Raw genomic sequence first — 22619 nt, 5'->3', positions numbered from 1 at the left:
TCTCCGGCATTTCCAAGATATGACTGAAAGAGACCCCTGCCTGCTACCTTGGAAAAGCTGCTGCCAGTCTGTGCAGACAATACTGAGCTAGATGGACCAGTGGTCTGACTTGGTATAAGGCAGCTTCCTAGGATCCTAGGCTCTCACAGAATCTCCACAGCTGCTGAAAACATGGATGCTTTACTAGTCAATATGTCAGCCACTATGTTTAGAGTGTTAATAGCCTTTTCATCACTTATTAGTATCTGTAATCCAAGTGAATTGGGATTTGATACAATGATCACTGGTGTGCTATATAAAGATAATGTGACTCTTTTTAAAATGCTGAGGGGGGAGATTAAATTTACAAGAAACTAGCCCAATTCTATCTAGAGAGCAGCCATAATGGCTGCTCACAATGTGTATTCGTCATGTACTTTGTAGGCATTTCTTTTTTACCCACATGGATTTGAATGGGTGTCCATTTGGGAAAACCTGTCAGTTTGCCATTGCACAAACACTAGTTGTAACATGAAAGTTGTAGTTAGGCTGTCCATGTAGAATTTCAGGGCCTGCCATCACTTTAATGAGAAAATCTTCCTAGGGTAATATGGTTGTGTTACAACTAATGCGTTCTGATGGTTCTCTGTAAAACAAGCCAGTTTGATAAAGGTGTTGATTTATGAGGTCAAGCTAGCTACATGGTTTAAACACTTTGTGCTGCATGAGCACCTGCAACAAGAAGTCCTGTGTGAGTTGTGGTGGATCCTAGCTTGCGCTCCCCCCCCCGCCCTCAGCCCACCACCAAAAGCAGCATCTTAAAATTGCCATTCTAAGGTTGATACAGACGTAGACTCATAATCCACAAAAGAGCCCATACAACAGGGCTCCATATTTCTCAAACATCAGCCAACAAGATCTCTCTCCTGCCATAGGACACATACCACACCATGATGGGCTGTTGCTCCAAGGAAAAAGCATTTTATAAGCATAACATGCATTACTGAGTGAAAAAAAAGTCTTTACAAATTAATTCCGCTCTCCCTCCTTTTTTTCACAACAACCCAGCAAGGTAGGTTAGGCTGAGAGATAGGCAGTCTAGCCACTACACCACACTGGCTCTCTTGCATGTGCCTAAATATAAGTCTGTGACTGTTTTCAGGTGCCAGCTCAAGACACCGCTGTTTAATTGAGGATTGACCTGGGTAATGGCTAAATGCTAAAACTATTTTTATTCTGTTGCTGTGTCTGCTACTAAACGGTTAGGGATTGTATATTTTATTTTACCGTATGTTGTTTTATACTGTAAGCTGCCTGGAATATCACCTATGGCCTGAAAAAGAGGATAGAAATAGAACATTTCTGTGGACTGTGGCCATAGGCCATAACTATCAGAAAATTCAGCTTGGCTGGGGAGAGGCCTCTTTGGCCCGACTTGCTTGTATGAGGCATGAGGCAATGTGGCCTTTATGACTGAATAAGGGGCTGGAGGGAGTGGGACTTGCTTGGCCGTTTTCCGCTCCCACATTCCTGGTCCCTCAGTCTTGCCAAGAAGTGAACTCTCCCTCCTTCCCCTGGGCATAGGGTGGGCTTCAGCTGGTTGCCCCTTGTGGGGGGCAGGCAGGAATTTTTTGGTTCCCAAAGCATTGGACTTGGTTGGGGGTCTTTTTTGCTTGCCTCGCACAATTATCCCTTAGTTAGCTAGCTGTCCTAGTCACAATGGCAAGAACAGTGTGGAATAGAAGGTTAATGTAGGATCGGTGAGCACCTTAAGGCATCACATTTTGTGTGATGAGTTATCCTTGTCCATTCCTAGGCAACACAGGATCTAGGACTGAACCTCTGGGGCAGTCCCCTCAACTTGTGCCTCTAGGTTGATATGGAGCCATTAATGAGCACTTGTTAGGTGTTAGGTGTACTTGTGTAAATCCAGATTAGTACAAAATCAGCATCATATATGCATGACATTTAAAAAAAAACTTAAAACTTTCTCATAAAATTGCTCTTAAATGTGAGATAACATTAAATGGTTCTCTGCCTGTAAGTATAATAGCATTTATAGCCTCTTCCCCACCCCCCACCCCCCACCACCCACCGGTGCTTAGCATATTTTGCCTCACAACTTCATGAGGTAGATTAGGCTGACAGATAATGACTTGCCCAAAGCCCCCAGTGACCTTCATGGCTGAGCAGGGTGTGAATCCAGGCCTCCATCCAACACTGCATCCACAGTGGCTCTGCTTTATATGAAATCATCAAGTTCCAGAAACAGATCAAAGAAATCACACCCACCATGTGTGAAACAGTTTATTAGTACAATGATACCAAAGTGACCCTCCAGGCTTTCCCACATCTGCTGCTACTGCTAGCTGCAGAGCCTGGCAGAAAATGAAACACATCTCTAAATGCTACTGCTGGGATACACATTTTAGTGGGGGGGGGACGTAAGAGAGTGCACATCTGGATTGTACAGCTGGCAGACAAATTGCAGACCGTTGGAGGCTGGTGAGAAGGAAATTGACCATTAGAAATGAGATTAGATCATAGAGGTTACATCAAGATTAAGCACATGTCAATGTGTATTCAGATTAATCAACTAGATGAGAGGGGGAAAATTGCAGAGCATAAGCTCACTTTAAAACTCATTAAGATCAATGGGAAGAGTCCCATTTGTTTCAAGTGTGATTTATTTTGTCTATATTCCATGGATGTTTACACAATGTGGACGGATAACAGGATGAGAATCACACTGCACAAGAAGCAAACTCTCCCTCCCTTCCCTGAGCATAGGGCAGGCTTCAGCTGGTTGTCCCTTGGGATAATCAGCTGAAGCCACCTGGAGGTAAAGTGAAGGGGAAAGGCAGCTAAAATCTTGACGCCATCTCTTTAAATGTGTCCTCTTTTGAAAGTCCTACCAAAGTGAAGCCTTCTGCCTCACATGGAGCCTCACCAAGGACCAAATGATTGAGATGTGTGTACTTTTTTGTTCTCAAAATAGCAGCTATGTGGAGCTCCAATCTGGACCAGGATGGTTGCAGGGACAAGGGGCTTTAACCATGTATCCTCAGAGACTGGACCTGGATTCTTACCTCCCCCATCCATGACGGTTATTTGCTCCAATTGATTTCTTTTTACATTTAAAAGAAAACCACACAAATCCTAAACATACAACAGGCATATAATCTAGCTTGGTCCTAGGAAAATTGTGATTGGCATACCTTCCTGTCATTGGTGCACATGCAACTAATGATGAATAACAAGTCTTTAGTTTCTCTGTGTACTTATGAGAGTTTTCCACTTCTGTTAAACATTTTTATACCTGAACATGAACAGATACAGACATAATCCACACATGCAGTAGATGAGGTGAAACTGAGGTAGTAGAATTGATTTGTAGTATTTTTAGCATGTTAAGCAATAACCCCACCTCCAGCAAACTACATCGATATACATTCTGCTCCTTTCCACAGAACAATCTACTCCAAGATTTCCTTCTCATTTTAAAGAAACTCTTTATAAAATTGGTTTTCCTGCCCCCACAATTGACTCCCTTGTTGCATTAGGAAAGCTTTTATGCACAACTTACTTACTTATTTGCTTACTTACTTAATTTATTTATCGTATTTATATACCACCTGATATGTGTATCTCTAGGCAATGTACACAATTTAAAACAACAAATATAAAACAGAGTAAAAATAATTTAAACAATTTCACAGAATTAAAAAGTTAAAACAATTTCATAGGATAAAAACAATTAAACAATTTAAAATTAATTTCAGTTAAAAGACTGAAAAAACAGATGTGTCTTGAGGGTCTTCCTAAGATCAAATAGAGATGGAGATGTTCTTATTTTGACAGGTGCATATCCCAAAGCCAGCATAGCATAGTGGTTAGAGCATTGGACTAGAACTGGGAAGAGCCAAGTTTGAATCCCCATTCAGCCATGAACCTCAGTGGGTGACTAGGGGCCAGTCACATATTTCTCAGCCTAACGTACCTCACAGGGTTGTTGTGAAGATAAAAATAATCATGTGCACCACTCAGCTCCTCAGAGAAAGAGTGGGATATAAATGTAAAGATGATAGATAGATAGATAGATAGATAGATAGATAGATAGATAGATAGAATAAAGCAAGCAAGCAAGCCCTGGGGCAGTCATGGGAAAAGGCCTGGTCCCAAGTTGCCATCAAACAAGCCGAGGGCAACCGTAACCAGACCTCCCCAGATCATCTTAAGGGGTGGCAGCGCTCATGACAAAAATGGCACTCTCTTAAGTACCCTGGACCCTAGCCATTGTGGTCTTTATAGGTTATGAGAAGCACTTTGTATTTTGCTTGGAAACATGTTAGAAGCCAGTGCAATTCTTTTAAAAATGGTTATTATACAGTTCCTTCGAGCTGTCCTAGAGACTCGTCTGGCTGCTGCATTCTGTACCAATTGTAGTTTCTGGACTATGTATAAAGGCAGCCCCACGTAGAGTACATCACAGTATTCAAGCCTGGAGGTTACTAGCATATGCACCACTGTTTTAAGGTCATTTGCCTCCAGAAATGGGTGTGGCTGACGTATCAGCTGAAGCTGATAAAAAGTGCTCGTGGCCATTGCCTCAATCTGAGAAACCAGAGAGTTTGGGATCCAGGAGCACTCCCAAGCTACATACCTGATCTTTCAGGGGGAGTGTAACCCCATCCAGAACAGGAAGATCTAAACCATCTCTTAGGTCTCAACACCCCACAGTCAGTATTTCCATCATATTTGGATTCAACTTCAGTTTGTTATCCCTCATCCAGCCCATTACTGCCTCCAGGCAGGCATTTAGGGAAGTTATGCCATTTCCTGATGAGGTCAATATGGAGAAATAGATTTGGGTGTCATTAGCATATTGGTAGCACCCTGCACAAAACCTCCTGATGATCTCTCCCAGTGGATTCATGTAGATGTTTAGAACATTGGAGACAGTATGGAGCTTTGTGGAACTCCATACAGTAACTCTCAATTTGCGGAGCAGCAGTCTCCAAGTGACACCATCTGGAATCTATCAGAGAGATAGGAACGGAACTGCTGTAAAACAGTGCCACCCAAACTCACCTCCCTCAGGTGAGCCAGAAGGATACCATGTTCAATGGTACTGAAAGCTGCTAAGAGATCCAAAATGATCAGCAAAGTAACACCCCCTCTATTAGTAGCCAATTAGAAATCATCCATCAGGCCAACCAAGTCAGTTTCAACCCCATAGCCTGCTTGAAAGCCAGTTTGAAATTGATTTAGATAATCTGTATAATCCAAAACTGCCTGGAGCTCAGAGGCCACCATCCACTCAGTCACCTTGCTCAACCATGGAAGATTTGAAACGGGTCTGTAATTTTGAGGGATCCAATGCAGGTTTTTTCAAATAAGTTCTAATAATCGCCTCCTTAAGACAAGGAGGCATCCTGCCCTCCCTCAGAGAAGTATTTATAATATTTACCTTGTTTGATAATACGATTACAGGATGAGATAAGCCAAGTTGGGTAAGGGTCAAGATATCAGGTTGAAGGACACACAGTCCGAAGCAGTTTGTCCACATCCTCAGGAATCACAAACTGAAAGTGATGAAATCCATTTCTATAAGAGGAGTTGCTGGACACTTCCACAATAGTCTCTGATGTAACTGTGGGATCCAGTTCAGCGTGAATACGAGAGATTTTATCTGCAAAAAAAGTCACTGAAAATGTCACAGCAAGTGACTGGTGGTTTCAATTTGTATTGACAACAGGCTCAACCTCTATTTTTGATAGTATGACTGACTCATAAATTATGGGGATAGAAGTACCTCTGAACATTTTCAAACTGCCTTGCTCTTACCATGGGACAGCTGTAGTTTCCTGTCTTCCCCTACACACTGAGAATTCAGAAGTTTTGTCCAGGTGTATCTCTGTGTAGGTGTTGGATGGGGAGTGAATTGTATTCTTTTTGGCCCTGAAGGGTTGCCATAGGTGCGAGGCTGAAGCCTAATCACACATTATGTTCAACATCTGTAAAATGGGTGCACAGTATACACAGGTGCAGATCCATTCTGTAGACAGGTACAGTTATTGATATGTTATGTAGAACACACCTACAGCAGTACACTTCCTAGCTACACCATGCATTGGTGCTCCCTTGCTAAAAAAATAGAAATTTAAAAAATCACGACACACCCCCTCAGACTGGACCGAACTGTACGGGGGGGGGGTGTTTGAGGGGGTTCCAGACTGAACTGGTTTAGCCTGCTCTCCCCTCAACCTCTGGAGGCAGATCTCACAGATCATGAGAACTGTCTCAATATGTTCTTAGTCCAAAATCCAATGATTTATCATCAGATTATTTTTCTGGAAATAATTTCTCTGTCAGCATGCTGCTGTTCAAGAATTTTATTAAAAAGAGAAATTAATGTGTGATTTGAGGGCAAACTATAGAAAAGAATTACGTAATGAGCTAAAGGACTAAGAAAAATGTAAAATATCTCAGCCAGTTTATGTCTAAAATGCTTCTCGCGGGGGAGGGGGGCTCAAAGTTCAATCATATTGATAATCCTTCAAATTGTGTCAAGCCATCAAGCAAGCAAGCATCATGAGACCACTTAGGTACTCTGCAATGTAAGTTAAACCAAGTGGAAATATAAAAGATTTATAGCAACAAGATATCCTGGCCCAGACCTTTTTGAGCTTCATTAAATAGAGAGCCTGAAGAGAGGAAGCAAAAGTGATCGTGAAGCAGTCTTCCCTCATATCTTTGGGATATGTAACTGTTGTATTCTATCTAGTAATCATTTATTTATTTATTTATTTATTTATTTATTTGACACATTTTTATACTGCCCAAAACACAAGTTCTAAAAGTTTCAACTTTTAGAAGTTTGTCCCAGGGGGAATCCTGCAGAGAGAATGTGGTGGGTGGAGTAAGAAAGAAAAAGAAGCCAAAGGAGGAGGAGAAAATGCACTTGTTGCTGGAACCATGCAGGTGAGCCTAGTGGTTCCCTGGAGGCTAGCCCGCCAAAGTAGCCCTCCCTTTAGCCCACATTGGCTAATCCTTGCAGCCCCCCACGAGCTCCCTGACAGAGCCAGCAGTCATGTGGGCAGCCAATCCGGCCACCCAGGCTGCTGTCTTGATCGTCTGCGGGGAGAGCGGGCTAAGCCCTCCCTTCCCACAGAACCCCCTCCGGCAGGTGTCATTATCGTGAGACTTGCCTCAGTATGTCACCTCATTGCATGCCTTAAATGTAACCTGTGAGTTTGGCAACTTTACTGATGAACATACTAGGGATCAGATTGTTATAAAAACAAGCTGCTCTAAATTGAGTGAAAAATTGCTATTGGAGTGGAAACCTACCTTGGATAAAATTATAGTGATGGCTAGGAGGGTAAAAAATGCTCTTCACTATGCCAGATCACTCTCTTTGGTAAACCAAAACCAAACCTCCTGAAATCCAGGCTGTTCAGGCCAAATCCTTCCAATCCCAATCTTCTCATATGGCACTGCCCCAGAAAGTGGCAGCACAAGAAAGGAGCAGCTACCAATGTGAAGAATCTGTCCACAAAGTCAATATTGCTCACTGTCCTGCACAGGTGCTCACTTGCAACAGGTGCAAAAAAGGAATACTTTGCTAAGATTTGCAAGTCTGCTATCCACTCCATTATTGAGTCACCACATGATGAGGATGAGGCAGATAAACAACTTCCTGACAGTGTTTTAAGTGTCACAGATTCAGAGCCTGCTTCACATTGTCAAGTTAAACTTAATGGCCCTGAAGTGTGGATGATGGCTAGTTCTCCATACATTATCCTTTCCCCTATGCTTTACAACTCTTTGCTCCCTCAGACCTGTACCTGCAGCCTTCAGACATCCACTCATGGGAATATGGAGGTTTCCCCTATTGCCATCAATGGATATTTCACTGTTGCCCTGAAATACAAAGGATGTACTGCAGAAGGGACAGTGTATGTGTCACAAAAGGGAATGTCAATATTGGGCTGGAAAGCTCAGAAAGGTCTACAGATAGTGTTAGACCCAAATAGCATGGAACCTGTATTACAGGTGATGGAGCATCCATATGCTGAAATGACTGCTAACAATCTTAGACTTTTTGCTGATTTGTATGTTTGGACGTTTTGTACTCCTAGCACTGCCATAAATTTCAAGCATAAAATTCAGATGAAGGCAATGCACCCATAGCATTGTGCCAACCACTTGGAATGGAGCTCTTAAGACTACAACGTGCTGATATAACAGAACCTGTCAATGCATCAGAATGGGTCTCTCCCATTGTTCTTGTGTGGAAATCAAATGATACACTTCAAATCTGCATCGATTTAAGAGATGTGAACTCCAACATGGTAGTGGATTGTTTTTTGGAAGGGCGGTATAGAAATTGAATAAATAAATAAATAAATAAATAATTTGCTGAGTATCAATGAAATGCTGCTTACTCTGAATCAGGCCTCAGTGTTCACAACTCTGGGTTTCTCTTCAGTCTATCACTGAATTCCTCTGCTCAATAGTTCTCACAAATATACAGCCTTAATTACTCAAAAGGGTCTTTTTCAATTCAAAAGACTGCCCTTTGGATTAGCCTCTGCAGCTTCAGTATTTCAAAGAATGATGCATGCAATTTTCAGGACTATGAAAGGCATCACTTACTTTTAGGATGACATTTTAGTGTATGGCAAAACCATTGAGGAGCATGATGCTAAACTGACAGAAGTCTTAAGAAAACTCCGACAACACAGACTTAGTATCTCTGCAGAGAAATTTCAGTTTTGCACACATTCTGTGATGCTCTTGGGACACACAATATATCAGAGTGGCATAAATCCCCAAACAGACTTGGCAAAAGCTATTAGGGCAGCACCAATGCCACACTACAAGGATGCAGCTCACACATGTTTAGGACGCTGTGAGGCTATTCTGCTGATCACTAGAAACCAGGCTAAGAGAGCCCAGCCCAGTTTCTAGTGATCGTTAGAACTACCGGGCTCACCCATGAGCCCGGTGGTTCCATGGCGGCCAGCCCGCCTAGGAACCCCTCCCCTTAAACGAGGTGAACAGAGCACTCGCTCCATTAACTGCATTTTTGCAGTTGTGAGATGCCATGGCGTGGCTTGGTGCTGCCTTGTATAGTACCAGCGGGGCGTGTGCTGCCCAATATAGTACTATGGCGTGTGCTGCCCAATACAGTACCAGCGGGAATTCGAACTGGCAACCTTCTGCTTGTTAGTAAAGCAGCTGAATCAAATAGAAGAGGAGATTGCCTCTCTCCACGCTCTACAATGCCGTAAATAATGACTCACCAGCTTTGGTGCAAGCCCCTCACTTCCATAACACTGAGGGATTACACTCTAGCTCACCCAAAGAAGATTTCTTTTCTTAACCAACCAAAGGAGTCAAATTATCTGCAGGAAGCATCACACACACACACACACACACACACACACCCCTGCACAGCCTTTAAGGCTGGTGATGCCCCTGTAGCCTAGATAAATTCTTCAGCCTGCTCTCCCTGAGCCTTAAAGTCTCTAGGGACTAAGTAAGGACTCCTTGTCATGCTAAATGCATGCCCTGGAGTGCTAATCAATATGCTAACCTACTACCCCAGTCCTGCACGGCACACACAGTTGTGACTGGAAAAGGAATCCAACTAACTACAGAGGACAGTATTAGGAAGTCAAAAAAGACCAACATCATCAGTCAGTTCTATAAAGTTCAAAAATTCCTACTCAACCCCCTAAAGAAAACAGATCTGGACACAGTTACCCATGCCTTAGTCACGTCAAAGCTTGATTACTGTAATCTGTAATATTGGTTACTATAAACGCCCGCTGCGTGGGTGCCCTTGAAGAAGATTCAGAAACTGCAGCCAGTGAAAAATGTGGCAGCTAGAATTTTATCCAGAGTTACCCGTTGGGACTATATTATGCCCATTCTAAGAGAGCTACATTGATTACCAATTTTTTTTCCTAGGTCCAATTCAAGGTGCTGATTTTGACCATTAAAGCCCTTCCCTGCTCCATGTGCTGACGATGAGGGAGGCTTGGCTGTCATGCACACAGGATAGGGCCTTCTTGAACATTGCCCCCAAATTTTGGAATGCTGTCCTGGCTGGCATCCGCTGCTGCATTTCCATAACTAGCTTTAGAAGGATACTAAAAACATGGGTTTTTTATGCAGGCTTTTATATGAGGGCTATGTTAAGCCACCTAATGGCACAGAGGGGAAATAAACTTGACTAGCAAGCCAGAGCTTGCCGGCAGTGTTCCCTCTAAGGTGTGCGTGAATGCGCTCGCTCACACATTTTTTGATGTCCACTCAGTTAATTTTAGATCCCGCTCAGGTTTAATCAGGATGGTCCCTCTCAAAATGTCTGTGTGCTCACATTATCTTGATACTGCCACCCAGAACAAAACTCATTCCACACACAGATGAAAAGAATTAGAGAGAACACTGGTTGCGGGTTCGAATCCCCACTGGTATGTTTCCTAGACTGTGGGAAACACGACCTAGATTGGGCAGCAATGATATAGGAAGATACTGAAAGGCATCATCTCATACTGCGTGGGAGATGGCAAAGGTAAACCTCTCCTGTATTCTACCAAAGACAACCACAGCGCTCTGTGGTCGCCAGGAGTCAACACCAACTCAACAGCACACTCTACTTTATGTTCTGTGTTGCTGCTGCTCTGGATACTCTTATGTTTTACTGTTTTATGGTATATACATTTTAAACTTTAATAGATTTGTAGCATTTTTACTATTAAAATTTAATTTTCTTTGTTTTAAGTTTTAATATATTTGTATTGTTTTACAGATACTGTAAACCACCTTGAGATTTTTTAATGAATTTTAAGGGCATCCAAAATATTCTCAGAAAAGGCCAGTAAAAATTCTCAGGAGAATGGGTTTCACCGATCTTTAGATTGCTACAGAACGTTGCCTGATGTGACTTATCTCAAATATTTTGAGGGAAGCAAAAACATTTTGACAAAAGTTTTGTGGAAGGGGGTTTCCATATTGAAAGTGATTATAATCTGAACATACATCTAGGTTTTTGGTGGGGTGTGTTGTGTTTTTTTTGTTGTTGTTTTAAGCCAGGGAATATATATTTGGAATTAAATAACAGCACCAAGGCTACAGTAATTAATCCATATTCAGGCAGGTTTTGTTAATACTTTTAAAATGTTTATACTATTAGAAATTTATTAGAGAAGCACTTATGACTTACAATTTAATTGTTAATAAAGCACAGAAATTGGGGTAAACATTATCAGCAGCAATCCCAGACTCTGTTTAGAAAATTGGGCAGACATTTTAAACTTTTGCCCTGTTTTCACTCAATCCACCACATATTGGATGGGATTATTTTATTTTATTCATTAATGGACATTCTGTAGTCATGATACCCACTTTTTTGTGTTAAGTTCATATTTTCACAACAAGCCATCAGAATTCTTATTATATTTTGACCTTTTCACACACTACCATCTATATGCCAGTGATATTTAATCAACAGTGAAACTTGTATGTAGAAGAACTCGCATCCAGGGTCTTCATGAAAGCAAAGTGTTGATATTGAGCCATTTGATCTGCAACAAGAACTGTTCAAAATTCACATTGATTGATGGATTTTCTACTGGAATCATCTGTTCAGGATTGGGTCAACAGAATTGGAAATTGCATTTCATCAGCAGTTTTTGATCATGAATGCACTTATGAATACCAGATGCATTGAACACATAGTGACCTTTTACTGTGCAATGCAAAAAGTAATAGAACTGTGAATAAGGAAGGAGGAAAAACACCCTATTTTTAGACAGGCATTCTGAAACAAGAAAACTAGATAATTATTTTGCCAAGTCTGAACAGGAGGGAAACATTCTAACTACATTTTTCTATTACTTATTTACATGCTTAGATCGATATTCAATATAGTTAACAAGTCCCCAGTTAGTCCATATGCAACTGTTGCTATTTAACAACACTGGATTGATTTTTTCCCTTTATAATTTGATATGGCATTTTAATAGCACTGTTAAAAAGAAATTAAAGCCACAGAAAACTACACCTGTTCAGATCAATTATACAGCTAGATTGCTAAATTTGTACAGCCATTTGTACATAGATAGATGCCACAATCTCATCTGAAATGCAAGCTTTGGTATATTATTTAAATTATTTACTTTCTGTTGTTCTAAAAGGAGCAGGACTTCACATTGCAATAATTTGTAATATTTTGTTTAGTATTGGTGAAATGTGAATATTATTATCTTTATGATGGTGGTGCTTCCTTGTGGGATAAGTAATTGCTAGAAGTCCTGTGAAGAACCTTAAGCTTTATCTCCTTTATTATTATTATTATTATTATTATTATGAGTTTTTTTATTTAGAAAAAATAAAATAAAAGCAATAACATGATTACATTATCCTCTATTGTACTTCCAACTGTCACATATGGCACATTACATGTGACAGTCCAAAATTCCACTTCCACCCTTTATCAAACCTCTCCATTGCAACGGATATTACAAAAAGTAGCAATACAAGTAATTCACTAATCAACCATCAGTATTAAAAGAAACCGAATCTTGGATGTGGATGTTGGCCTTGTGCTATATTAAAATTAAAAGGTTCCCAAGTTGATGCAAATGTTTCATCTGAGTATTTCCATAGGTAGCTGGTGACCTTAGCCATCAAAGCATACTCCCATAGTTTTAATAGCCACTCATCCAAAGTTGGGAGCATCTGTGTTCGGTGTACTTGGTAGGTATCTCTCGTTTTTAACTGACTGGAACATGCTGGTTTTGTGTGTTATTTGTATACAATAAAAAGTCCAAAATAAACACTCTTTTTAAAAGATTATGAAACATGACAGGACCTCTACTTCCTTTAGTATACAAAGCATTCTCTGGGGTGTGTGTGTGTGTGTGTGTGTGTGTGTGTGTGTGTGTGTGTGTGTGTGAAAGAGCACATACAAATAGTTATGAGCAGCCAAGTTTTCAAATTTTCTAGAAAATTGCCCTGATCCAGTTCTCTACATACAGCATTTAGTATACTTTCTTGCTTTCTTTAATTAGCAGAGGCGTGCTTTGTATTTAGACTATGACATCAATGTAAATTGGATAATTATGCATGATGGACCTGGTTATATTCTGAGTTTCTAGTGCTTCTTTACACTCCCACTGATGGTAATTCTTAACATGCAAAAACCAGTGGTAGCTGGTCAGTAAGGGCAAGAGAGGCTGTGCCCCCCCCCCCAGCAAAAACAAACAAGTTAGTAAAAGATCAGACTTACCAGCAGTCAGGGAAACCTTCAGAGCAGGCACTGACCCCAGGAAGAACTAAAATAATGGGTAAACAAAAATATTTCATATAGGTTTTAAAACATATTTTTATATTTAATATTTATACTTTTATTTTGTATTTTAATTGTGTATTGTTTTAATTATAGTGTGAATGGCTTTGGCATTATTTTAATGAATAGTGGTATAGAAATGCAACAATAAATAAATAAACAATACACTTCCTGGTTGCTCCAGGGAGTATATTTTGTATGTTTTTTGCCCTTCTTTTGGGGGCAGTGCCAGGAGGAACCTCCTAGGAATCAGATTGGCTGGAGCAGCTTGAGTAGCAGCTGTTCCAGCCAGTAAGACCAAAAGAGGAAGTTGCAGGCAGTGGAGGCTTGTCATGCCTCCATCCTCAGATAGCAAAGAGGAAGGGGAAGCTGGCAGTGTGCCAGCAGCTGCATAGGAACCTGAAGGGCAGAGCCTGGCTGTCAGCCCACAGCAGATACCTGAGGCAGTTCCAGTCGAAGCTACAGGACAATCGGGACCATCAGAGGTAGCAGAGACAGGGGAATGGAGAGCCAAACACTGAGATAAACAACAAATCTCCTTTGCTGTCTCTTCGCCAGAGAAGATTGATGAAACGCTGACAGCAGGTGGACAAACTCAGGAGAAGTAGGCAGCTGCTTAGCAAACCAAATAAACCATGGATCAGTACCAGCTGGCCAAAGGTGGAGAACAATTAAGCCAGGCTATACATTAAATCTGAAGACTTCAGCCAAACACTGACAAGCCCTGCTAACTTGGTAAAAAGGCACCTTTTAATGTGGTGATTCTCTTCACTTAGCAGGGGGAAAGTAACTGGCCCTATCCACCCCCAGCACAGTACATCCAGTGACTGTTCCTGGTGTCTATCTTATGTTTCTTGTAGATTGTGAGCCCTTAGGGGACAAGGATCCATCTTATTTGTTATTTCTCTGTGTACACCGCCCTGAGCCATTTTTGGAAGAGTGGTATAGAAATCAATCAATCAATCAATCAATCAAATAGATAGATAGATGATCAACACGTCACTGTGAGCCTGCTTCTGCCAAGCCTGACCGACCGTGTTTTTGACGCTGGACAGGCAGGCTCTTGACAAGGAGGGGCTGGAGGAAGCTCCCTGCTCTGGAGGGTTCCATGGCTGCTGCTAAGTCTGATATTTTACTAGCTTGTGTGTTTTTTTGGTGGGAGGGTAGCTGCAATCCTTTCTTTCTCTCTTTTGTCCCTCTTTCTGCCTTTTGCTTCTGCTTTCTTCCTATTTTTTCTCTGGCTTTTCTACTTTCTGTCTCTCCCCCACCTTCTGAAAATAACATTTCTATTTTCTGCCTTTTGCAGAAAAGGGGGTAGCTCCTGCCTCAGATCCTGCTACCCACCCACCCCCAGTTCCAATGCCCACCAGGATCTACTGGCAAAAACCTTGCATCATGCCCAAATATAATACCTAAAACGTTAGACTGTTTTATATCCCCTATTTTTGCACATTTTAGTTCTTCAGTTTGTCCTTCATTTCATATTAATAACTCCATAGAGCCTGTTCAATCAGATGCCAATATCTTCTTGGATTTAATACCCTAGTGGTCCTAGTTATCACAGCTTCTTTTTATCCATAATATTTCCACAAAGATTATTAGGTTTGCTCTATTATATCAGTGGGACATGCTGAGTAGAAGAACAGAAATGTATAAAATAGTATTTCCAGTTCCGGTCCTCAAAGAGGTCTCCTGTGTTTTTAATAGCTATTTAAACTGGCATTAAAAGACTGGCTTTCAGAGCTTCCATATGCATAGGTTCTTCCCTCAGAATAGCAAATGGACAAAATGAGCTGTAAATGCCAACCTGAAATACAGCTACCGCGTAAATTAACATCTACGTCAACCACAGTGACTGACTGCAGGTACAGTAATCATATTTTGATCAGTATTGATGGCAACTTTAACAGGTATATCAACAAGCAATACCTAAAAAGGACAACAAGCATTAGCTGACACAAGGTGCAGCATATTATGGGTAGTTCTGCACCATCAATGCTGCTGCTGGCATCTAAAACAATGCCACCCTATTGTGCAAAAGCACTCTTGTATGAATACAGAGAATTGCACAAAAACTCTTGCGTGACATTACAATCATTGGAAATAATGTTTGCACAACCATGCTGGCATTGTTTTAGATGCTCACAGCAGCACCATCCATGATACAATGCACATCATGTCAGCCATCATTTCAGTCCAGTTTACCCCTGCATACCTGTTGCTTCTATTTCCAAGTTATGCCACTGCCCCAGAATATGAATAAAAGAAATGTAAAGTGTGAACTGGTGGTGGAGCATCGCTATATGGTACACTATACTGCCATTTCTGCTATGAGTTGTTCCAGAAATTTCTACTGAGAACAGAAGGGATGGCACTACACCAGAAATACTAACAGGAGAGGAAGGAATTGTGTTAACTGCTGGAGTAGTTTCTATTTTTATTCTTGGATATATGAAGAAGTTTCTTTCAAAATGCACTGGAACCTTTTTTGGAAATAAATTGCTAAACCCTTCTCTTCCAGAAATTTCTACAGCAGTTACAGAAAATGCAGTTCTATACAACAGTATGGAATGAGGTAGCACAGAGGGGAAATGCTTGACTAACAAGCAGAAGGTTGCCGGTTCAAATCCCCGCTGGTACTATATCGGGCAGCAGCAATATAGGAAGATGCCGAACGGCATCATCTCATACTGCATGGGAAGAGCAATGGTAAACCTCTCCTGTATTCTATCAAAGAAAACCACAGGGCTCTGTGGGAGCCAGGAGTCAACATCAACTTGACAGCACACTTTACCTTTTATAATCCACACGTATTATTTCAGTCCATGCCTTCCCACAAAGGGGTGGGTGTAGTGGCTAAAAGACTGAGCTATTAACTGGAATTCCTTGGTTTGCATTTTGCTTCTGCCATGTACTAAGGAGGTGACCTCAGGCAAGCCACTTCTTCTTAGCCTCAGTTGAAAAATGAGGATAATGATACTTACTCTACAGAGTTGTTGGATTTGCAAGGATTGCATCAAGTTAATACATGTGAAGTGTTTTGCCACTCAAAAAAACAATACAATGCAACTATGATGCAAATGCTATTATATTATTATATCAAGGATCTGTCAGGCAGGATCATATTGGAACATACAAAGTTTCAGTGGTTTGCAAACTGAGGGAAATTACTCAAAGTAGTCCAATTGATTTTAAAAGGACAAGTTACAGTAAGAAAGTCCGAACTTGTCATTTTAATGGGGCTACTTTGAGTAATTTTCCTCAGTAGGTCAGCCTGCATGTGTAAATGGACCTTAGAAACATAACCTACAGTAAATGAAAACTTCGTTCCAAGAACTTCTGGTTAATGAAGTGGATTAGAATCACCTATTTTGGAAAGACAGCCAGACACAATGGAAGATTTCAAGTACGTTGAAGTACATTTCTATGAATTATTATTGTGACTGATTATTTTATAGTGCTGCAGGCAATTGTGGTGCTTTATAGAACTAAATAGCCTGTAATGTCTAGAGGGTATATAGCACAGCTGTGCTGATACAGTTTAGAGGAGGGGTGCAAGCTAAATGTCATTTGTCCATGCTCAGAATCATAATTGCTTTTGTCCTAAGTGGTTATTTTTGTGTCACTTTACATTATTGTCCCATTTGCCCTACTAGAACAGAACACAGCTTCGAGCTGAAATGTTAGCAAAGCTAGTCCTAGAACGATTCCATTTAAATTGAATAACATTGCAGATGTATCCATTAGCAAATATGGCTGAGGCCACACACCAGCAGAAACTTGCAATTAAAATATGTCTCTGTGTTTGAGAGAAATAGGAATCTTGCGGGGAAATTTGCTGAAGATTTTATGGTGTGACTTTCTTGCCTAAGTCAAAGAGTTCTTGAGGAACTGTAGAGTTCTCTTTAAAGGAGTTCTCACTTCTGTATTCCCCTGAATAGTTTTCTTTCAGGATATACCTTACCTTATACTACCACAAAGGTCAGTGATCTTACATGTAAAAATCATACTACAATGGATATTTGTAGTATGCCTAGCAGGCAGCCAGGTTGGTCTCTGGGTCATCTTGGAGAGACCACATTACTCCTCTGTTGATGAAGCTACACTGGCTGCCAATAGGTTTCCTGGCAAAATACAAAATGCTAGTTATAACTTACAAGGCCCTAAATGGCTTAGGCCCTGGGTATTTAAGAGAGCATCTTCTTTGCTATGAGCTCCACCGCCCATTGAGGTCATTTGAGGAGGCCCGTCTCCAGTTGCCACCAACTCATTTGGTGGCTACAAAGAGACGAGCCTTCTCGGCTGCTGCCCCGAGATTGTGGAATGTGCTCCCTGCTGGGATACGAGCCTCCCCGTCTCTGGCAATTTTAAAAAAAATTCTGAAAACACATCTCTTCGACCAGGATTTCTCAACTTTTAAAAACTTATTTTTAAACTGTTCTGACTATTTAATTGTTGTTTTATGGTGTTTTTAAATGTTAATCATTGTTTTATGCTTTTATAATTTTTGTTTTAAATATTAATTGATTTTAATGATGTTTTGATGTAAACTGCCCTTTTGGAAGGGTGGTATAAAAGTTTTAATAATAAATAAAATAATAAATAAATAAAATATTTGACAAGCAGCAATGTAGTTCCTATATAGAAGGCCAACAGTTCAATGCATAGGACTGAAGTGATACAATCCATATCCAGTCATCATTTTAGTTGTATTATCAGTGGCATAGCCTCCAACTAACGAGGGGGTGCAGTGTACCTGGGCTCCAAGTGCCCAGGGTCCACTGCGCTTGCCACCTCCCCCACTTCTCTACAGTACTTGACCCCACCTTCGCTTTCCTCTGCCACCATACTGCACTGCCACAGGGCTGTGCTTATCTCAATTCAGTGCCAGCATGACCCCAATCCTAGTGAGAACAGGCAGCCCCTTTTAGTAGGCCTGTACTCACTGGCAGCTGGGATGAATTTGAATTCCTGATATGTGACAATAATTCAAAAACCATTAATGCAGATTGGGGGGAGGGGATATTAACAAAACTAGACAGTATAAGATGGCAGAATGGGAATCAAAGGAAAACAGGAAAAATTAGAACAGAACAGAAACACAGAAATCTGTCACCCCAAAATGTCATCAGAGAAGCAGATCTCCTGTGGGCAGGGAGTTCCAAAGTGTGTGTGTGTGTGGGAGATGAGACGCAACTCATTCCTGCCAACCACACTTTGTATGGGGGCGATATACATTAGAAGGCCTCATCTGTTGACTCTCGTGGATGCACAGGGTTCACTGAGAAGAGATAGACCTTTAGGTATCCTAGTCCCAAACCATTTAGGTTGGTATTGAAAATCAGCTTCTAAAGAAGGTTCAAATTCTTGTTGGAGGCACTAAATTACTTTACCCAGCCCTGCCGAAGTGTGCACTGCCAAAGTGTGAGGAGGTCCGTATATACCAAGATGCCCCTGTGGCAGAGGCTCAGTTGCGGCCTCCACATATGCCCAGAGGCTGCAACCATTCCACTGCCACATGGATGGCTTGGTAGATACAGACCTCCTAATGCTTGGACAAGGGGCGAAGCAGCGAAGGGGAGAGCAGTGCCAGCAGCTGCACCAGCTGGTAATGAACATTTTGCATTACTTTTCTCACTGCCCCCCCTGCTGCCTCTTTGTAGATTTCCACACCTCTTTACTTGTAAAGAGGAATCATCATCGAATTCCCTCTAACAAGTATAGCCAAACTACCAAACCAGTTTGGTCAAACATACCAGACTGGCTGGTTGGATTGACTGAACCAGTTTGGTAGCATGCAGTTCGGTTCAAATTCAATTTGAATTTGAATTCAATTTGAATTCAAAATTAACCATGAATTCTGATTTATTCACACCCCTACTCCCTTTCCCTATACAATTCTAAAATATCCCATATCCCTTACCACCCAATAGCTCTGTGGTACATTAACTGGAAGGTGTCTCCAAATATTTATTTATTTAGCTAGCTAGCATACTTTTATTCCACCCAAAACTTACGTCTCTGGGCAGTTTACAACAAAGCAAAATAAATGACAACAGAAAAAGTTAAAACATTATAACAATTTAAAATTTTAAAACAATATTGTAAAACAAAACTATTAAAACAATATATAATTAAAAGCATGGGTGAACAGATGTGTTTTTATAGGCTTTTTAAAGTTGTCAGAGATGGGGTGGCTCTTATTTCTGCAGGGAGCATGTTCCAAAGCTTCAGGGCAGTAGCGGAGAAGGCCTGTCCTCAAGTAGCCACCAGACAAACTGGTGGCAACTGCAGACAGACCTCTCTATGATCTCAATGGGTGGTGGGGTTCATGACAAAGAAGACGTTCTCTTAATTACCCAGGGCCCAAGCTGTTTAGGGCTTTATAGTTATAACCAGCACCTTGTATTTTGCCTGGAAACTTATTGGCAGCCAGTGTAGCTCTTTCAATACGGGAGTAACATGGTCTCTCCGAGACGACCCAGAGACCAACCTGCATTCCGGACCAACTGTAGTTTCAGGACTACATATGAGGGCAGCCCCACACAGAACACATTGCAGTCATCCAGTCTGGAGGTTACCAGCATATGTACCACTGTTCTGAGGCCATTTATCTCAGGAAATGGAAGAAGCTGGCATATCAGCCAAAGCTGACTGAAAGCACTTCTGGCCACTGCCTCAACCTGGAACACTAGGGAGAGGCTTGGATCCAGAAGCACCCCCAGACTATCTACAAATATAGATAGGATGCAATGAAATATTGTTTAGAAAACATTGAGGCGGGTCTCATGATCAGTAAGACCCACTTTTGCTGCTATTGCGGGGTTGTGGGGGATCAGCCGCCCACACGATTGCCGGCTCCGTGACGGAGCCGGCGGGGGCTGGGGAACTCGGGGGCCGCGCAGCCCCTGGAAGCTTCAGTATGCCCTGTGTGAGTGTGCAGGGCATACTGGGGAGACCCCCGGAGCCAGGAGGCGGCTTTTCACCTCCCCTCCAGGGGTCTCCTCGTGAGTAGCCATGGTGCGTAGCCACGCTGCGGCTACTCACGATCAGGCAGCCCAGGTTTGTGGAGTGCTCGGTCCACAAACCCGGGCTAAGGGGAGGGCTACTAAAACAGACTAGCCGCTCGTAAACCACTGGGCTTACACGATTAGGCAAAATCGGGCTAGGCTCCCCTAGCCCGATTTTGCCTGATCGTGAGAATAGCCCCATTGAGTTTCCCTTATAACCACATATGGAAGTTTAGATCAGTAAAGTTTTTGCTGAAGAAATATTCCATGTTAAACTTCACTATATGTCTTTTGGTATTAAAACACCTAGATATTTAATATGCTATGACATGTAAATGGCTATTTTTCTATAAATGTGTCTAAAATTGATCTCCCTTATTTAAGAGCTGACATTCTAGGCTTTTTTGAGCATATATTGATTTAACTATTCTAATGCACTATCGTTCTGGTTACCTTTGGGTGTGCTCATGTTCATATGTTGTACAAGAGAAATGACTAGCCAAGGCCTCAGTAACTGGCCTGTAGAACGAGAGACTTCAACTACTGTTTCCCTATTTACCAGGGATGGTGCCTATTTTGTCTCCATTTTTGCCAATGGGGCATGGCTTGTTAAAATTGTGTCAGTTGAGTTATTTCAGAGTTGTCAGTTTTCTAGGGTTCAGAAGTTAATTGTCTATGTTATTAAAGGACTTTATGGCACTTAGAAGTTAAATCTCTTAAGCAGGAGGTGGATGCATTTTGGCTTTAAAGTAAAGTATGCCATCAAGTTGATTTTGACTCCAGGTGCCCAGCCTCTCTTGTGTCTCTCCTTTCATTCAGTGAGGCCTATTACTGAATTATGCATACAGTTCACCCTGAGCATGTGCTGAGTGTAAGACCCCAATCCATTTCTTATAAATCTAAGTATGTCCACACTTCCTGAGCATGGGCATAGTCATAAATTTGTTCAAAAACTTGATTATAAATTTAAATAGATTCTATCAGCTGTGTGTGGAGTGATTTTCTTGACCTTTTATAGAAAGTAAGCAACAATCCAAAAAGTCTCAATTCTTTCTGTCCCACTCTGTGGTGGTTGTTTACTATTGTTTTCTTCTTTTCTTCTTATTGTGAATGAGATCAGGTTGAGGGGGATGTTATTTCCAGAATGTCAGCTGCTGTGTTAAAAAAAACAAAAACCCTTTGTGAGAATTTCAGAGAATATTCATAAGTTCAATAGAAATTCCTCAGAATTCCCCCCCCCCATATTCTCTCCCTGAGAAATTTTCAAGAATATTAGGGGGGGCAGTTGTTTCTCCCCAAGTCTAGTTCAAATACAATATTTTCCAGAAGTGCCAATTCAAACATTCATCTGTACGATGAATCTGTAAAATGAGATCAAGGGAAACAACATGTGTCTAAATTGTCCCTTATACATACTACAGTTCTGCTCACTTGTTTAGTATATGCAGAGCAGAAAATTTCTCCAAATCCCCAGATAATATCCTAAATATTTGCACATTAAAGTGGGACTTAATTCTGCCACATAATAAAAATGAGAATCTCTTAGTGGTATGCATAATGTCAAGGCAAATAATATACATGAAGCATTACTGTTTGGAAGGCTGGCGATTCCATAGAGGGGGGCAAGGAAGACAGATTTACATAAAGTGAACAATAGCTTGTCCATAGACATTTGCATTCTCCTCCATCATTTCAAGGATATAATCTGTCATGTGCCAGAAAGAGGCCCCTACTTGAGGAATGATGTTTGATTTATTTCTAAAAGATGCACTGCACTGCTTAGGTAGCTGCATGAGAGTCTTGCAGGAGCTAAAAAGGATGCAGGATTGATGCATGGTATGTTTCTCTCCCCCCACCCCCCACCCCGAGTCTTTTCTAATTTTGACCTACATATGTCCTTTTGTGTATGTGTTGAAATTTGCCTTTTAAAAGTACTGGGATTATTTTTGTCCCCTTCACAGGAGGAGTTGAGGTTTCTCTGGAATTGTCAGAGATGCAAACATTTCTCCTTGTTGAGATGCAAACACTTCTCTCTTTTGACCGCAGTCACCTTCCTGTTGAGAAACCACTTTTGAAACTCATGGAACTTGTAATTCTGGGCTCTCTTTTTGTGAGGTGGAGAGGGGAAATACCTGGGCTTGCTTAGGAGGCTCCTGCAGTTGTGGAGAGTATGAAATGATTTAAAATTCTACAGAACTTCATTTAATGTCATATACAGTTTATTTTAAGAGACTAGTGTGCTCTTTACGATATATTTGCTGTAT

This window comes from Hemicordylus capensis, chromosome 3 (assembly GCF_027244095.1).
Source record: "Hemicordylus capensis ecotype Gifberg chromosome 3, rHemCap1.1.pri, whole genome shotgun sequence".
Taxonomy (NCBI): domain Eukaryota; kingdom Metazoa; phylum Chordata; class Lepidosauria; order Squamata; family Cordylidae; genus Hemicordylus; species Hemicordylus capensis.
Note: the sequence above shows the minus strand (reverse complement) of the source record.